The following is a 19,945-nucleotide window of genomic DNA, read 5'->3' as shown; positions in this document are numbered from 1 at the left end:
GCTTCTCCATTCCCTCCTGGGGTTGCGCAGGTCCTGCACCTCACTCTTCTCAGAGCCACCTCAACCATTTTCTGCAAATAAACACCCACACACCCCAAATTCACCACCTATTCAGTAGATACATGCCTCTTCTCAACCATCTGTCCTTTAGCCTTGGTCACTAGCTCCTATCCTAGGCCTGGTATACAAAAGCCTCCCAGACAATCATGCCCTCTCACTCTCTTCTCCAACACTGCTGGCAGGCCACTGACACCCAGGGCAACCTTGGAAACCGTGGTTTGAAGACGGCAGAGCGTCATTAGTCTGGGCCCCCTCCATCCCCACAGGTGACTGGATTTTAAATGAGCACAGAAATGTCTACTGTTTTAAGCCACTGAAGTTTCAGCAGAGTTTATCTATTACAGTAGCTAGCGTTTCTCTACACAATACAGGCTGAATTAAAATGGCAGCTGGAGAGAAGGGAGAGGACTCGTGGTAATGAAGAAAGCCTGGAGCTAGGATTAAGGATAGCCTGATGACCATCTCCATTTCTGTATTACTTATCCTCTTCAAAGTACTTTAAAATATGTTTTCTCATTTGACACACCTTCATCAATACTATTGTTATTAACAATTCACAAATGAAAAAAATGGACTTAGCGAAGTTATGTCCAAGTTCCCATAGCTGATAAGTGGTGAAGCCAAACTGGACACAGGACCCCTGACTCTTAGTCTAACAGCATCTTCCCTACAGCATCTAATCTCTCAAAGCCACATTCTAGTGCCACATCAGACACACTCAACTAAAGTACAAGGGTGCTAGAATGAAACAAAAAGGATAGGTAGTCTGGTAGAACTGATAAAAGGCAGATTGTGGAGGTCTCTGTAAATATCAGACTGTGGAGTATAACTTTTATTCAAAACACAATGAGGAGCAAAAATCAACTCCCACTTCCAAGCTCCACACAGTAATTTTATACCTTATCTGCCTTCAAAGACCTTACTGCATCATCTACCCTTGGCTATCAGTGGATGCCAATGCTCCACTTCACACAAAAAAATAGAAGTTTCTACAAGGGCAAAAATTCCAGCCCCCTGCGCCTTCTTTTTTTTTTTTTTTTTTTTTTTTTTTGAGATGGAGTCTTGCTCTGTCGCCCAGGCTGGAGAGCAGTGGCGCAATCTCGGCTCACTGCAAGCTCCGCCTCCCGGGTTCACGCCATTCTCCTGCCTCAGCCTCTCCAAGTAGCTGGGACTACAGGTGCCCGCCACCACGCCCGGCTAATTTTTTTGTATTTTTAGTAGAGACGGGGTTTCACCGTGGTCTCGATATCCTGACCTCGTGATCCGCCCGCCTCGGCCTCCCAAAGTGCTGGGATTACAAACGTGAGCCACCGCGCCCGGCCTGGCCCCCTGCCTTCTATAGACTTCTCTGTATCCCCAAATAGCCTTTTCTCTTTCCGCACAGTCAAATGAAACAGGCACCCCTCCTCTGGCAATGCTACTGGCCATCTCCTGTGCATGCCCCTCCATCCACAGAAGAGACCCTGTTCAAGCACTTATCCTTTCTCTTCCTGAATCTCTGATTTTTTTCCTTTCTCCTGGCTCTTCCTTTCCTCGGCCTCTGAACATGCTAGAGCCCCTCTCATCCTAAAATCACCCCTTCCTTGGGAAGCCCATAGCCCCCTCTTATCCTCACACTTCCTAGCTGAGCTCTTTTAAGCATCAGCAGTGAAAATGCATCTCTACTTCATTACCATGGATTCTCTACTCCACCCCTACCCACGGTAATGTGGTGGTGGGATGCTGAAACATTCACCTCCAGTGATACCTCTTAGGAGCTAAATCCAATGGACAATTTCCAACATTTCTCTTACTTTACCTTTTCATGGCACTTAACACTGCTGTACTCCCACCTTCTTGAAATTATCCCCTGCCTTAGTTTCCATGGCCCCATTCTCTCTTGATCTTCCCCCTCTCTGTCTACTCCTACTTGGTTTCCAGTATAGTCTCCTCCCCTCTGCCTCCCCACTAAATGTTAGTATTTCCTGGGGTTCCATCTTTATACTTCCTCTTACTCTACATACTATACTTTCTGTTTGAAATCATCCACAAATATAACTTCAGCTGACGGCTACACACTGGAGACTTCCACAGTGTGTAGCTGTGGAAGTGTAGCTATATCTCCACAGGCCAGACCACTCACGTGAGCTCTCCGTAATCTGGCTTACATGTGCCTGCCAGTATTTCCACCTGGATTCCACGGGTGGAATTCCAGCTCAAAGTCAACATGGCTAAAACCACAGCAAGCATCTTGTTTATCATGCTTGTTCCTCTTCTTACTGCATCCACAAGGAGAGCATTTATTGAGTATTGTATCAGTAAGGGCTCTACAGAAAAATAGAACCAATATGAAACAACTATATATATATATGTGTGTGAATGGATATCTGTATGAATACACAGTCATACTCACACACAAGATTTATTTTAAGAACTGGCTCATGCAATTGTAGGGCTGACAAGTCTTAAATTTTGGGCAGACCAGCAGGCTAGAAATGGAGGCAAGAATTGCTGTTGCAGTTTTGAACTCCCCTACTCGAACAAGTACCCAGGAGACAGGGTCTGGCCTCTCACCTCTATATCCCCAGCATCTTACACAGGCTAGACACACAGCAGAAGCTCAGTAAGTGTTGGCTAATGGCCAAGTGGGTATAAAGTGAGATGTTATTAAATGAGAATGGGACAATAGGATAAATCATCATGGGGAAGAATCAAGACTTGACCAAGGACTATGTTACAAATCAAGACATAGCCCTTCTGGGGCATTCATTTGCCAGAATTACCGCATCACTACACCCATGACTGAACAAGGACCATTACACAGATAGAAGCATATCCATTCAATACTATATTTGAATGTCTCAACAACCCTGTTAAGTTGGCATGGCAAAGAAAAGGTCACATTTTATGAGTAAAATTGAGGTTCAAAGATTAAGGGTCTTGTCTAGGTTGCTACAAAAAATACCTACAACGAAATGTCTTAGTTGTTCAGTGACATGCAAGGTAAGAGGGACCATTAAAACAACAGAAAGTTGGCCAGGAGCGGTGATTCATGCCTGTAATCCCAGCACTTTGGGAGGCCAATGTGGGTGGATTGCTTAAGCTGAGTTCAAGTCCGGCCTGGGCAACATGGTGAAACCCTGCCTCTACAAAAAATACAAAAATTAGCCGGGCATGTTGGTGCACACCTGTGGTCCCAGCTACTCGGGAGGCTGAGGAGGGAGGACTACTTGATCCCAGGAGGAAGAAGCTGCAGTAAGCTAGGATCACACCACTGCACTCCAGTCTGGACAACAGAGCGAGACCCTGTCTCAAAAACCAACCAGCTGGGCGCGGTGGCTCACTCCTGTAATCCCAGCACTTTGGGAGGCCGAGATGGGCGGATCACGAGGTCAGGAGATCAAGACCATCCTGGCTAACATGGTGAAACCCTGTCTCTACTAAAAATACAAAAAATTAGCCAGTGGTGGTGGGCGCCTGTAATCCCAGCTACTCAGGAGGCTGAGGCAGGAGAATGGTGTGAACCCAGGAGGCGGAGCTTGCAGTGAGCCGAGATCGCGCCACTGCACTCCAGTCTGGGTGACAGAGCGAGACTCCGTCTCAAAAAAAATAAAAATAAATAAATAAATTAAAAAAAACCCAACGACCAAAAAAAAAAGTCAAAACCAAAAAGTAGCAGTTCAGTTCAAAATTCCTTATCAACCTAAACCTGCAAAAAGTAATCTTCTACTATTTACAAAGAATACTTTTTATTATAACTATTGTTCTGATTTTTGTACTATATCATGGTATGTATTGTATTATTGGAATTATATATCCATTGTTGTAATAATAAATTTCTGGTTATATAGTAAACATCCAGAAGCACTGTTTTCTGAAATAAAGCCAATATGTATTAAATCTATGACTTTTTAAAGATAACTATATAGCCCTAGGTACCACCTAAGTAGCTGGTTTCCTTATTTATTAATATACATTAGAATTAGTGAAATGTTAATATTCAGTTCAAGCATTGTATTTGGGGATACGACGCATTCTCTGAAGCCACAGAGAAGTGAAAATACTCCATTAGTCATTCTTGTTAAAGAATACAGGGCTGATTACTCCCAACTATATTTGCATATATAGTAACTTGACCTTTGCAAAGCTCTTTTCTACGTAGTCTCATCCAGTCTTAGAAAAATCTTATAAGCCAGGGTAAATCCTTTTTATTTTACTTGACAGAAAATAGGGTCAAATGCTTAAGGTCATGTAATTGATAAAAGGCAAAAGTGGGACTAGGCACCAGGCCTTTCTTCCCCAAAGCCTACAGTCATTCTATAAGGCTCTCATGGCTTTCTGGCCATAGGTCCACCAGACTGTGAGTACCACAGAAGACCATGTCTGATTTGCTCTCCGTTGGTGTCCAGCATAGTATCTGACACATAGTAGGCACATAATAAGTATGTTATTTGGTGAATTACTGAAATCATTTTCTTAAGTGGCTTTAGTTACCTGTATGGTAAAATGGGGCCTATAGCATTGCCAAATATCTTGGCTTTTTAAATGGTATTGGCATTATCAGGAATAAACAAAAAGAAAATGCTATCTTCTGTGAACTATATATGTTGATTCCCAAGGGGATCAAAATTCTGGACCAGGGTTCCATTTCAGCACAAAAGGTAGCAAGTAGTATGTTTTTCAGCTTCCTGGAAAATTAAGAGTTGAATGGAGAGGTCAAGTGGAAGAGCCTTAACATGGGAAAGGAAAAATTGAATGCAAGATTTCAGGCATAATGATGACCACCTACAAGGCTAGCACAATGGTCCAGCTATAGCTAACCTACCATGGCAAGAAATGGGCTTGCCAAAGGAGTGCGAACTCATCCAGAGAGTACACACACCAGTGAGAGAGAATCCACTCCATGGCAGGAAGACATAGCTTTGAGGTAGGCCAAGCCCAGGAACCAAGTGTGCAAAAGTCTAGGGCAGAAAGAGCCACTCTGGACATGGCTTCACAGGCTTTCTGTAAAACCGTCTGTGCTTAGCCACCTAGAGCAAGGCAGAATGAGGAGCAGCTGACCTCCTTTGGTTTACTGTGGCCAACCCCACAGGGATCTACAGACCACATTGCCAACCACCCGAGAGAAAGATACTCAGCAATGAGATGGTGAGTATTCAAAAGTCCTGCTAACCTGGCAGACTATTCATTTCCTATGAAGGCCTCATTAACATCATTTAGAGCTCCATTTTCCCTCCATTTTAAACCATATATTCAAACATATACATCCCATTATCATTCTGGTTTTCTATTCACTACCATACCACTATATATCCCATTCTTTCAGATATCTACTATGATCCCAAGATCGTTTTCAGCTATGCTTCCATAAAAGCCCTTCTCCACCAAATATTCCTTAATGCATCACACATTAATTACAGAAACAAGGTATCCAAAGTAATTGAGTCATTTCAGATAACTGAAGGCTAATTCATTAAGCACTATGTTGTAGTCTTGCTAAAATAAATGATGCCTTAGTAAACAGAAAATATCAAATGTAATTTACTAGTTCCAAAATTTTACTCAACCTTCAAGATCCAGTCTGAATACAAACATTCCCTTAAAGCATCCTCCAATCTCCTCTTGCCACCTCCATCCACCATTAGAGATACCCTCTCTTTCATCTGTGATCCTATGACATTTTGATTATATCTCCTTCACAGTACATAGCATGGTCTGCTTGAGGTTAGAGATCTAAATGCACCTTGACTAACTTTTTAAAAAGTTCCTTGAGGCCATGGACCCTCTTTTCAACTAAGATACCTAGTCCACAGCAGGAATACAAACACTTCACAAGGTGAATACCTTTAGTGATTTAAACATTATAACGAGCACCATAATACAGCAGAGCCTGAAAGGGTTCCTGAGCTCTGATGGGAGGAAAAGTGTGACATTAAAGAACATATTATCACCATCACACTGATCGGTTCTGTTGAGTATTCCTCAGCTTTAGAAGAAAATGTTTTTCTAAAAGGGAAAAATATTCTGAATTCCTTTTTTTCTCTAAAATGGAATCCCTTTTTACAAATCTCAACTTGCAAAATGAAAGTTCTGGTTGAATTGGCATTGCTAATCCTCCACGGCCACATTTTCTAGGCCTCATGATGTACATTTGACTAGCTCCCTGTAGTTCACTGAGGAGAGGATACAGTGAGTGGAAGGATGTGGTAGGTGACTGGAATGCAACTGAGGTGCTGCTATTCACCAGTTTGAAAGCCAGCCTTCTCAGTCCAAGAGGAAATAAGAAATGGAACACATGATTGAGCAAACCAAGTTTTAGACTCAAGGTCCATAGCAACCACTTCAACAGTGCTGACAACATTCTTTTCCCAAAGCTTTAGTGTTTGGGTATGATAAACCAGGTGTTATAGTGTTAAGTAATCTAAACAATGCAACTCAAATTCAGAACCTCCTTAATAGCAACAGGGGGAGTGTAAGTGGTCAGCCAAGAATGACTAACTCCAAGTTCCCTCATGAGCAGCTATTCTTTTGCAGGATTCCTCTCCTTGTCATGGAAAGAATTTTCCCAGGGAAAATAGGGAGAATGGGGCAGTAGGGCTACCAGTATCATAATATTAAATATCTAATCATATAGACAACCCCTTGGGGATAACAACTGTTCTTAACTTTGGCTTGTTGAGTAAAACTTTGTTTTTAAATCCAGTATCTTCAGAGACAGAATTGTGCACATAATTTTACAAATATCTAAAGCACTAAGCATGCTGGTTTAAGACAGAAAGCTTTCTAAATTGCACAACTTCCTTCTCAGCCTTTCTGAACAACTAAACCCTAATTCGACCTATTCCTGTTGAACATGATAACAATTATAATCAGTTGATGTATTCAGAGACCACCGAGGCAAACAGGAATGTTTTTCTCTATAATAAATGTCTCCAAACAGCTATACGTTGAATTATTTTGTAGAGCATTTCTGTTTCTGTCATTACCAGCTGTCCCTTCCTGCTGTTGTCAGTGTATTTGCCTCTGATAGAGCATTCTTAGCTCACTGTTTCTGGTATCAGATGTATCTGGAAAGCCAAACTCTTAAGTGTCATGGGCTAAGGTTCCCTCCCACCAGTCCCACCTCCTTCAGACCCAGGCAATGGGCTTCCAGATGCCATGTTCTTAATCACTACAGCTGCATTTCCCAAACTTGCCTAATTATAAAGAATTACCAAGTGGGGAGGGTGTTAAAAATACACATTCTCAGTCTCCTCCTCCTAAAGACTGTAGTTCAGTGAGCCTGGAATCTGTTTTTTAACATACATCCTCACATGATTTTCATGAACACGTTTAAAAACACAATACTACATGCCTCTAGTGCTGCCCTCTTGAATTGGGATTCCTTCAGAATATAATGAACCTGGGCCATGGCCGACTCCTTCCCGAGAGACCTGGCAACCAATAAACCTTCCAGGTCACTACTTTTCCATCTCCCTCACGTAAAATCCCCTGATCCTTTCAGATTCCTGCAGGGTAACCACAACATCTCATTGCTAGGATCTCCGACCCCACCTCATTTGCTGAAGATTTGGCCCACCTTCCTTTTCTCCATCCTAAATATCCTACAATCCTTCTGATGGCTTCTCTGACCACACAGATGGCCAAAACAACTCTCCAGCCTCTCAGTTACTTGACCTCCTTGAATTCAGCCATCTTCACTGAGTTCACTTCATTTCAGTCACTCATATCTGTGGCAAAACACAGGAAATCTGTCATGCCCAGTAATTAACTGCTCCAACTCTGAAATCTTCCACTCATGTGTCCCTCTCTAGCCACATCCTCCTATTACTCTATCACTCCATACAACCATTCCTTGACTTCAACAACACTGGTCCTTTTCTCTTCCCTATCTAGCCTAGATACCTTTAGCTATCACATTAGTCACCTCCTGGCCAATATCCCAGTTCCTCCGCTCCACTGTCTTTCTGCCACTCACCCCAGCAAACCCCAACCCTGGCTCAATCCAACTATATGCCTTCTTTGCTCCTAAAACCAGGCAGCTGAATGCTACCAGTGCCCCAGTTTATCCATGGTCCTATATCAGTGGAGCCCTGCATACTGCCTGGAGATCATGGACATTGTCTCAAGTTCATTACCCCCTCTTCTTGACCTCAATAGCGTGTCGAACCTTGTTTTCCTCTGACCTCTTCCCATTTATTCTTAGCAGACCTCACCTCTATTTCACAGAGATGATAACCACCACCAGACTTGGCACTTGCTCATAAGACATCCCACCAGAAAATATAACTGTGCCCAGATATTCCACCATGAGAGCTGTCAAGCCCATTATGCTTAAACTGAGTCTACTGTTCACTTGGTTATCTGAAATAAACTCCCTGGTGGTAAGCATTACTGATGTAAACAGTATGCTGGTGAATATCTTTCTAGTGCAAAAAAATAAAATTAAATAACATAGCCAGCTTCTTGAAAGATCTCTCCACCCTGAGAATCCTTCTAAAGATGGGGAAGAGTTTTTTTTTTTAAAAGAAAGTTATCTTACTTCACAAGCATTTAACAAGCATAAATCCAAATATAAAGTTGTCATACATCAATAGAATAATTATAAATCCCAACCCAGATCGTTAATTCTGATTTTTTTTTTTTTTTTTTTTTTTTTTGAGACAGAGTCTCACTCTGTCACCAGGCTGGAGTGCAGTGGCATGATCTCGGCTCACTGCAACCTCCCCCTCCCAGGTTCAAGGGATTCTCCTGCCTCAGCCTCCCAAGTAGCTGGGACTACAGGCACGTGCCACCACACCAAGCTAATTTTTTGTATTTTTAGTAGAGACAGGGTTTCACCATGTTGGCCAGGATGGTCTTGATCTCTTGACCTCGTGATCTGCCCGCCTAGGCCTCCCAAAGTGCTGGGATTACAGGCATGAGCCACTGTGCCTGGCCAATTCTCTGATAATTTTTATAAATTCAAAACCATGGTCAGTGAAAGAACACTAAGTTAGTTATTGTCTGTCATTCACTCTTACCCAAACTCTAAATTGTTGATGAGTTTATAAGTCTTTTCTTGAGGACTTTTTTTCTCCTTACAATAGTAATAGCTAACATTGATAGTGTTTTGTGTATAATTCTGCTCCTCAAAAGATCCTATAAGAACTATTATTTTTCCCCATTTACGGCTGAAAAAACAGACTTAGACATGTAATTTTCCCAAAGGCTTAGAGCTAGAAAGTGGCAAAGGTAAAATTAAAACACAGAGCCTGAAAGCAAACTAATCTGTATGCTTTGGCATAGTGGTTATTAACAGAAGCTTCCCAGGAGAATATAACATCCTAACCCAAGTGTTCTTATTTTAATGCTCTCATACATGCTTAGAAAGACAAGAGAAACCATCAGGGATTAATATTACAGCATATTTCATATTCATTCATTCCTGCATTCATATCAGAAGGCAGTAATGAAAAAGAGGGAAGGTTCTAAAGTCACATCACATAGATTAAAATCCTAATTCCACCATATTCTTAGCTATGTAACTTTAAACATTACTTAAATTCTCTAAGTTCAATTTTCTCAACTAAAAAAACAGAAGTGGTAATATAATTACCATCATCACCATACTGGGTTCTCCCAAAGATTTAGAGATAATGTGTGAACACACATAGCAATGGACCTGGTACATACGAATTCTTGAAAAAAGTAGCTATTAAAATAATTATTCAAAATGTTCTGAGGCCTTACACCTACTGGACTCTGGGCAGAGCACTGGGTGCTAGGACTGTACCATATACAGGACAAGGCTGTCCCTGCCCTCCTAGATCTTGTAGTCTCTATTGGGGGAGTAGACAATAAAGAAGAAAACAAAAGAAGGAAACATATAAATGAAGTGCTATTGAGGGGGTAAAGCCAGCTGGACTTCCTGGGTTGAGTGGGGATTTGGAGAACTTCTTTGTCTTACAAGAGGACTGTAATATGCACCAATCGGCACTCTGTAGCTAGCCAGAGGTTTGTAAAACGTAACAATCAGTGCTCTGTAAAAACGCACCAATCAGCGCTCTGTAGCTAGCTAGAGGTTTGTAAAAATAGACTAAACAGCACCCTGTAAAATGGACCAATCAGCAGGACATGGACTGGGACAAATAAGGGAATAAAAGCTAGCCACCCCAGCCAGTAGCAGCAACCCGCTCGGGTTCCTTCCAGGTTGTGGAAGCTTTGTTTTTTCGCTCTTCACAATAAATCTTGCTGCTACTCACTCTTTAGGTCCATGCCATCTTTAAGAGCTGTAACACTCACCACGAAGGTCTGCAGCTCCTTTCTTGAAGTCAGAGAGACCACCAACCCACCAGAAGGAACGAACTCTGGACATACTATGAATTTTAGTGAAGTGCAAGCAATAAATGCACATGTGTTGAGATAGAGGACAATGGGGAGGAAGCTACTATAGAAGTGGTGATCAGGGAAGACCCCTCTGAGGAGGAGATGTTTTAGCTGAGACTGGAAGTTTAAGGATCTTTCTATGAGACAAGGGGAGGGAAGAGCCTGTACAGAAGAGGAGAATATGGCATGTTTGAGGAACTGAAGGTGTTCAACCTGACAAGCATGGCAAACAAGGAGGGGAGCCTGGAGAGGGAGCATGTCAGAGTAAGTGTGGATGTGAGTCCAAGTGCAGTGAAAGCCACCAAGCAGGGGGGTGGCATGCTTGGGTTTACTCTTTAGTAGGATCACTCTGGCTGCTGTGAGGAAAATGTGCTAGAAGAAAGCAACAGTGGAAGCTGGGAGACCAACCAGGAGACATGGAATCATCCATCTGAGAGAGGTGGGTAGGTGAATTAGGAAGATGGAAAGAAGGAAGGGTTTGAGATATTCTAGAGGCTAGGCCAAAAAGCCATAAGGATGGGTTGCATGTGGAGTGAGGAAATGAGAAGAATCACAGACAACTTTCAGGTGTCCAGCCTGAACAATGAATAGACAATACTAACAGTGAGACAGAAGGCTGAAGGGGAGAGTAAGGAAGGGTCAGGAATGAGGAATACAAGTTTCAAAGCTTGAGAGGGAGATTGAGAGATCAGTTCTGAACCTGTGAAATTTGAGATCACTGGGACAGGAAGGTGGTAGCTGAAACTGCAAGTCTGGAACCAGAGAAAGGGTGGGGAAACGTAACAGAAAGAGTCATCTGCATCCAGGGGGTTCTAGGGTCCTGGGAATTGATTAGATCATTTAGAGAGAGAATATGATGAGAGAAGGGAGGTAGCAGAGCCAGAAAAGAAAAGAAATAATTAAAAATCACGTTGATAGTTTAAAACTGAACATGGTAACATAGCCCACACAAACATAGAACTGGCTCAAATACATGCTCAATCAATACCTGTGGAACAAGTAAAAATAAATTCTTAACACACACTTTTAGGCCTTTTTTTTTTTTTTTTTTTTTTGGAGATGGAGTCTCACTCTGTCGCCCAGGCTGGAGTGCAGTGGCGAGATCTCAGCTCACTGCAGGCTCTGCCTCCTGTTCACACCATTCTCCTGCCTCAGCCTCCCAAGTAGCTGGAACTACAGGCGTCTGCCAACACGCCCGGCTAATTTTTATATTTTTATTAAAGACGGGGTTTCACCATGTTAGCCAGGATGGTCTTGATCTCCTGACCTCATGATCTGCCCGCCTCAGCCTCCCAAAGTGCTGGGATTACAGGCGTGAGCCACCGCGCCCAGCCTCCTTTTAGGCCTTTAAGAAAATAATTTTTATTTAGGATTCCCCCCTTACCACCACCACCCACCAACTTCTTGTATATTTGGAGGATAAGAAAAACAAGTTTTTGAAGGTCTCTGTTTGGATTGTGTTCAAGGAGATCCTTTTTCTTAAAAATAAGAAGCAACTGTTTTTTTTCCAAAAAGTCACTAAAATGAAAAGTAGTCTACCTGAAATTCAAACCTTTGAAAAGCTTACACTCACATTACAACTTCTCTGTAAAAATTCTGCCCCAAGATACAATTTTCCCATCCTCATAAATTAAAATGCAATTATATATTTTACTGCGGATGTTTCATTCTGAAAGATGAAACTGGTACTTTCAAACAGTTCAAGAGTCACATGAGAGATGTAAAATTGCAAAAGGTCAAGGATTTATTTTAAAATGTTAAAGAAAAAATTAAGTATACCTGCTAGGCCATCCAAAAACTGATAAGCAGGGAGATGAAAAGGATAGAATTGCCAGAAAAATAAGTAAATATGTAACAGCTATTCCCCAAATGAAAACACATTAAAGCTATAATTATATCTCTGGGTATCTGTTGACACAAAAACCCCACTATGCTCTTGAGGCTTACACTATCAACTACTAAATTGAAATCACAGCTGTAAACATAACTGGGAAACTTTATACTTTTCAAAAATGTCCAACATGACACAGGGATAACGCATAAGAAGGAAAGCCAACAACATTTGCCAAAAATGTTCCTTCCCTCAATTGTTCAAGTTAAATCAAGACCGTAATTCTTTTTAAGACCATAGCCTCACTTTGTAAAATTCTTCTCAGATATAGATGAGAAAGGAATATCCTGACTTTTAAGAGATTGTCATTTTAACTCATGACACAGCTACCTAGAAGCCTAGAAGGCTACCAGCAAGGTCACATGAATAGATGGATAATGAGCATTCATTCTTTCCTTCATTCATTCAACAAATATTAAGTACCCACAGTGGGCCAGGTGCAGTTTCTGAGCCCTGAGGATTTATCAGTGAAAAAAAGTCTCACACTTCTGGGTTAATGAGGGAGAGAGACAATACACCAACAAATAAATATGTATTACCAAGTGGTGGTAAGTAAGGCAGGATAAGAACAACAGGGAAATGGGGTGTATTTGATAGTGTGGTCAAGCAAAGCCAGACAACTTTTGAGCAGAGACCTGAAGTAAGGGAGTCAACCATGTTAATATCCAGGGACCAGAGTTCTAGGCAGAGTGAACAGCAAATGCAAAGGCACCGAGGCTGGAGTATGCTTGACTTTTTTGAGACAGAGTCTCACTTTGTCTCCCAGGCTGCAGTGTGGTGGTGCGATCTTGGCCCAATGCAACCTCCGCATCCTGGGTTCAAGCAATTCTCCTGCCTCAGCCTCCTGAGTGGCTGAGATTACAGGCACGCACCACCAAGCCCGACTTTTTTTTTTTTTTTTTTTTTTTTTTTCTTTTTTAGTAGAGACAGGGTGTCACCATGCTGGCCGGGCTGGTCTCGAACTCCTGACCTCGTGATCCACCCGCCTCGTCCTCCCAAAGTGCTGTGATTACAGGTGTAAGCTTGACGTTTTTAAGAAACAGCAAAGAGATCTGTCTGGCAAGGCTCGAAGTGAGGATGGTTGTGGGGAAGAGGGTTAGCCTGGCGGGCCACAGCAAGGCTTTCAGATTTTACTTTAAGACAAAAAGCTATTGGAGGGCTCTAAGCAGAGGACTAACGTGATCTGACTTTTTTAAAGGATTGCAAAGAGAAACACAAGTTCCTACTCATAAAACCAAGATGTATCTCTCATAATCTAGTTATAAGTCAAAGAAAAAAGCATAGAATAAAAGTTGTATAGTATAATAGCATTTTTGTAAGAAAAAACACATATACATGGGAACAAGGCTAAAAGGCTTAATACCAAATTGTGATTTACTATGGTTTGTGGGATTATGGGGGTTTTTTTGTTTTTTTGCAATGCTTTTCTTTGTTTTTCAAGTTTTCTGCCTTAAACATGAATTACTTTGGTAATTTTTAATGTTATCTTTAAAAAGAAAAAAGCACTCCACCATGAGACTTCCCTTGTCTGAAATCTTACTTCAATATGAAAAAAAAAAAAAAAACTCAAAACCAAAAACCAAAACAACATGGGGAACATTTTTTTCCAAAAATTACCACACTTCCCATGCAATGTTTGCCTGTCATGAACCACTGCACAAATCAAGCCCCACTCAATGTATCAAGGTCACAAAACCAACTTGGTTAATACGTTGATCATTACATAGTGGCTCTGTCCTCCACAGCAACTTTGATACCATCTTTCCAAGGCAGCAACAGAAGGGCCCTTTTCATTCATTTTCTAAGTGTCTTTGATACTATTTTGCGCTTCTGGATTTTTCCACTGTATGTCTCTTAGAAACAAATTAAGCTCGAATAAGTTGTTCCAGCTAATGAAGTGCGCTTTTGGCACCTTCTCCGTGGTTCAGAATTATCCGGCAAAATACCAATTGTTTTAGGACGCATTTTCTCTTAGTTTTGAAATATTGCAATACTAAGTTACCACAAATAAAGAACATCGAGATAACAACACACAAGAACGTGTATAAATGGAAACTACTGTAATCCTTTTTTAAATTAAGGATGTGTGGACGCCTCATGAATAAACATTTAGGGTATCTGGATAAATATATACTATGTGTTCATACAGATAAAAACAGAAAGGAACATTCCTTCCCACCTCACTCCCCCACCCCAAGTCACATAAGTTTCTCGCAGGGCACAAGCCCAGGGCAATCACTGCTCAGAAATGTAAACCATGCAACTCAAAATGACTCAAGCTCTCAAACACTTCCCACCTAAGCCCTACATCCCATCCACTCCTCAATCACTTCCAACAGGCTTCCCTGAATGAAAATCCCAAACTGGGAAGGCTTAACAAGCTCCAAACTCCACTCATACACCACTCAGGGAATCCGAGGACCTGGGGCCCATGTGTAGTTTTTTCATGTGGACAAACAAGGGTCCCAAGATTCAGGATGCTACTGTACCCCGAGTGGTTCGAGTCCTGGCTCTGCCGCCTTCCCTGGTCGAGCTGACGCTCTTTACACCGGGGGCATGGGCTGCCACATCCCAGCAGAGTGCAAGGGCCCTCGGGCGTGGACGCAGGCGGCTCTCGGGTGCACACGCGGAACGCACACTCGGGCACGCACTCTCACACGGTCAGGCGGGCCTGCGCGAACACCCCCGCTTCCCCTCTACCACCCCCTTTTGCGCCTTCCGCGATGGTGGCACGCGGGGCTACCCTGACCCCCAGGACCCCTGGGCGCCCGCGCCTGGAGCCCGGGGGGTGATGACAGATGGCGGAGGGCGGGGCTCCGGGGGGAAGGGGCGGAGACGCTCAGCATGGGGGTGCTGGCGGCTGACAGAAAGACCAGGGGCAGCCGGCGGGAGGGGGCTGACTGAGACTGCGGGCCGGCCGCGGGCCAGGCGTGGCGGGAAGGAGCTCGCGCAGACACAGGGGCTGACAGGCAGAGAGAGACACAGACACCGGGGACTGACAGCCGCGGGGGCACGCGGGGCCGGCTGGCCGTGGCGGGCGCTCACCTGGCAGCGGCGGCGGTGGCGGCGCCCGCGACCGGGCCGCTCTTCCCGCGCTGCGGGCCTCCCTCCCCGCGGCCGGGCGGGCGGGCGGCCGGCGCAGGCCCCGCAGAGGCGGCAGCGGCGGCGACGCCGGAGCCGCGGACTGCTGAGCAGCGGGGACGCAGCTGCACCAACCGACTCCGGGCCGCTCGGCTGGGCTCGGCCACTCTCGGAGGCGCTCGGCTCTGCTCGGCCTTGCACGGCTCCGCTCGGCCTTGCTCGGCTCAGCTGGGGGCGTGGCCCAGGGCCCCCCCCTACCCGGGTCGCCTCTGGCGGCCGCGGGGCGGGGCTTTCGAGCGGGTGCAAGCCCCCTGACGTCGCGGAGAGCGGACCTTGCCCCCGGCGCATGCGCCCGCACTCCTTCCCTTCTCACAGTGTGGAGGCTGAAGAACACAGGGAAGGAGGGGCTCGGGGCGGATGCTGCGGTCCCAGAGGTTCCTGGCTTTTGTACTCCATATCCTGCTCTTTCCAGAGGACCACTTAAAGAAGGTCATACCAGGTTACACTTTCAAAAGGATGTGTGTGTAGGCTGGCAGGGGCTCTGGCTCCTGTCTGCCCCCACTCCTGCAATTCCAGTGTTTCCCAACAAGCGTCGACTAGGAGTGTTCTTTTATCCCACCAAGGCTTCACTGCAGTTTTTAATATTTTCTGTTTTCTTAAAAATAATAACAAAAAAAACCTAACTCTTGATCGCTGTTTTAACACTGAATCTTCAAGTACTTGAACTTTCAAGCATCAGTCAGCCTCCTCAAGTCCACTAATACCGTCCTTTCTTCATAGCTATTGTGTAACGTGTAATGCCTGGGATGGGGTTGTGTTGTTTCCTGAATTCTCGTCACATGATCCAGGCACCTTTTTAGTTATGGAACCAAGTCTGCAGCAAATATGCTCAGAAAGTGGTTCCCAACTTTAGAATCCAGTGATTAGTAAACAGCAGGAGCTCTACAGTCTTGACACACCTGGGTGGGAATCCCAGATCTGCATTAATCTCGCAGGTTAATAATTGTCTGAGTGACTTTGGACGTGTTAATCTCTCAACTGTAAAAGGGCAATGAAACATGAGTAAATCAGTAGAAATATTAAAAGGGTTAAATGACACCACATATAAAGGTTTCTGCACAGTGCTTGGTGTTCAGTAAATAAAGCTGCCTTTAACTTCAAGTAACTTTAGAAACTTCAGATCCTGAAAACCAGGGAGCATATACACAAGTGTGAGCGATGTGTCCAAGTAAACAAGGCCATAGTCAAACACCCATACATGGCACCTTAGCTTGCTCCTTTCACAACCTTCCCTACCTCAGTTCATGTCAACTCCATTTTTCTGATGACTCCAGCCAAACCACTGGTGTCATCCTGGACTCCACTCTCCCTATCATATCCCACATACAACCCATTAGAAAAGCCTGTCAGCTCTACCTTTAAAATACCCCTTTTCCTCTTTCCTGGAATATTGTAGTAGCCTCCTACCTGTTCTCCACGATTCCACCATGCTCTCATGGAGCCTTCTCTCAACTCAGAAGCCAGAGGGATCCTGTTGAAACCTAAGCTCAAAAGCCCCCAAAAGGTTTCCCATCTCAGAGTAAACGCCAAAAAAAAAAAAAAAAAAAATGGGGGCGGTGGGGTGGAGAGTGGGACACGGTCTCACTCTGTCTCCCAGGTTAGAGTGCAGTGGCGCCATCACAGCTCACTGCAGCCTCAACCTCCCAGACTCAAGCAATCCTCCCACCTCAGCCTCCCAGGTAGCTAAGACTACAGGTGCACGCCACCATGCCCGCCTATTTTTTTCATTTCCAAAATGTGTTTTTTTTTTTTCAAAGGCTTCCAAGATCCTATGTGTCTGCCCTTCTTCCACTTATGCTCTCCACCTCTCTAACTGCACCTCCTTGCACTCAGCCTCTTCATTGCATGCCAGGCACACTAGCCTCCTTCTTGCTCCCGGAATATGGAGGTTCACTTCTACTTCAGAACCTCTGCACTTGGTGTTTCTTCCCCCCAGATATCAGAAAGGCATGTGCCCTCCAAGTTTCTACTCAAAAGTCACCTCCCCAGACTTTCCCAGACCGCTCTACTAAAGTATCAAGTCCCAACTCCAATCACTATCCTCTAAGCCTGCTTTACTTTTCTGCCTAGCCCTTCTAACCTGAATATCATCTATAACATCTCTGAAGGTGGGAACTTTGTTTTTCCCATCTTCAGCATCTAGAACATGGGTCAACATGTTCGGGTACTCAATAAGTATTTCTGGAATGAATGAGAATGTATATAGGTTATGCTGCTCCAATACAACTTTATTTATTCAACAAACTTTTCTGAGCATCTATTTTGATCCAGGCACAGTGGGATCCTGAGAAAAACGAGGTACTCTCCCGACCTTTGAGGAACAGTATTTCAGAGGAAACAGGCATGTAAAAAAAATACTTCTGGCCGGGCACAGTGGCTCATGCCTATAATCCCAGCACTTTGGGAGGCTTAGGTGGATGAATCACCTGAGGTCAGGAGTTCAAGCCCAGACTGACCAACATGGTGAAACCCCATCTCTACTCAAAATACAAAAATTAGCCAGGCATGGTGACGTGCACCTGTAATCCCAGCTACTTGGGAGGCTGAGGCAGGAGAATCACTTGAACCCAAGAAGCATAGGTTGCAGTAAGCGAATTTGCAGCATTACACTCCAGCCTGGGCAACAAGAGCGAAACTCTGTCTCAAAAACAAATAAAAAACTTCTGGAAGAAAATATATAACAAAGATAGATGTGCCAACTGCTTTGGGAAGCACAGAGGATAGCATAATTAACAATATACAGCAGAGTGAGGGTAGGCTTCCCAGAAAAGGTTACTTTGGGGCTACATCTGAAGAGTTGTTGAGACAGAGATTCCAGGCAGAAGAAACAGCATTTAATACCAGTGTCAGTGTTGGGGGGTATGTCACAAATGATATTTACACACGGAGGCATACTACTTTCCTTTAAAAAAAAAATTAAGCAGATTTCAGGTGATCCCTATAATAATGTCACTTGCACTCACATTCTGATGAGCTTTCTCAAGCAGTAAGGAAACTGCTAGTATAGTTAATGCAATAGTTACAACCTGACCTCTATTTTATTAGAATGGGCTACACCTATGAACTTTTTGTGCCCGGGTCCTGAGGCAAAGAACTATCTGAAGTTTGCTGGCTGCAAGCACCAGAAACCCATCAGACCAATTTAAGGAAAATAAAAGGGGACTTTATCTTTAGGCTTTGGGTGGAATGGATCTCACAGAGGCCAAGGGAAAGAACTAGCTGGGCTTTTCGATGGGCTGGAAGCAGAGTAAGGAGAGCCAGTATGACTCCAGCAAACTTGTTTTCTCTGCCTCTAGGTATTAATAATGCAATGGGAAATGTGTCTACCAACATCTCCCAAGTATGAGATACAATTCCAACTACCCAAGACTAAAACTCCCTAATCATTCTAATTACAAAATCATGTAGAAAAGGCTCTAACTGACCCAACTTGTGGTAGGTACCCTCCTCCTCCAGAACAGTCATGCCAGCTTACAGGCATGAAGTTCACAGGAAGCCACCTCCGTGAATCAAGAAACGGCCAATTGCCAGCAAAAGGGAAATCGTTTCTAGCTGTGGCGATATCTTGAAGTCCCCCCACAGAATTGCTGGTTCCACACAGTGGCAAAACCCCTGGGAAACATTTGGTAGTGACACAGGAAACAATTGTTGAGTTCTTGATTTCTGCATAGTAGGGAGGCCTTTTTTAAGTGGCAATTAAAAAAAAAGTTGGTTTTTTTTGTTGTTTTGAGACTGTGTCTTGCTCTGTCACCCAGGCTGGAGTGCAATGACATGGTCTTGGCTCACTGCAACCTCTGCCTCCCAGGTTCAAGCGATTCTCCTGCCTCAACATCTCAAGTAGCTGGGATTACAGGTGTGCACCACCATGCCCGGCTCACTTTTGTATTTTTGGTAGAGAGAGGGTTTTGCCACGTTGGCCAGGCTGGTCTCGAACTCCTGACCTCAGGCAATCCACCAGCCTTGGCCTCCCAAAGTGCTGGGATTACAGGCATGAGCCCCCATGCCTGGCCTGAAAGCTGTTCTTTTCCCAACAAAAAAGGGGACAAAAACTGGGATGCTCTCCATAAGAACTCTGTAGGCACATGATAGGATTGTACTTCCTTACAATAGCTTGAATTTGTGAATAGCCATGTGACTTTCTTTGGTCAATAAAATGTGAGTAGAAGTACAGTCACACATTGCTTAACGACAGGGATATGTTCTGAGAAATGTGAGGTTAGGTGATTGCGTCATTGTGCAAACATCATGCAGTGTACTTACACAACTTAGACGGTAAAGCCTACCATACGCTGAGGCTATATGGTATAACCCATTGCTCCTCGGTTACAAACCTGTACAGCATGTTACAGTACTGAATACTGTAGGCAGTTGTAACACGGTGGTATACATCTGTGTATCTAAAAATATCTAAACATAGAAAAGGTACAGTAAAAGTAGGGTATAAAATATTTTAAAATGGTACACCTGTACAGGGCACTTACCATGAATGGAGCTTGCAGGACTGGA

At 44.0% G+C, this 19,945-nt stretch overlaps 1 protein-coding gene across 8 annotated transcripts in view; it reads right to left on the bottom strand.

Annotated features, from left to right (window-relative positions):
• ZHX3 (zinc fingers and homeoboxes 3) overlaps positions 1-15,548 on the bottom strand; it is a 145,116-nt gene extending 129,568 nt beyond the window's left edge. For 7 of the 8 annotated variants that reach the window (XM_030826066.1, XM_030826060.1, XM_030826068.1 and 4 more), the window contains exon 1: positions 15,344-15,548. The gene's annotated coding sequence lies outside the window, so the exon portion shown is untranslated. Of the gene's footprint in view, positions 1-14,787; positions 14,952-15,343 lie in introns of those variants that run through there. The other variant, XM_030826061.1, reaches the window with a different exon arrangement.
• Positions 15,549-19,945: the final 4,397 nt, after the last annotated feature.

Source organism: Nomascus leucogenys, chromosome 13 (assembly GCF_006542625.1).
Source record: "Nomascus leucogenys isolate Asia chromosome 13, Asia_NLE_v1, whole genome shotgun sequence".
Taxonomy (NCBI): domain Eukaryota; kingdom Metazoa; phylum Chordata; class Mammalia; order Primates; family Hylobatidae; genus Nomascus; species Nomascus leucogenys.
This window is presented reverse-complemented; position numbering and strand designations above follow the sequence as displayed.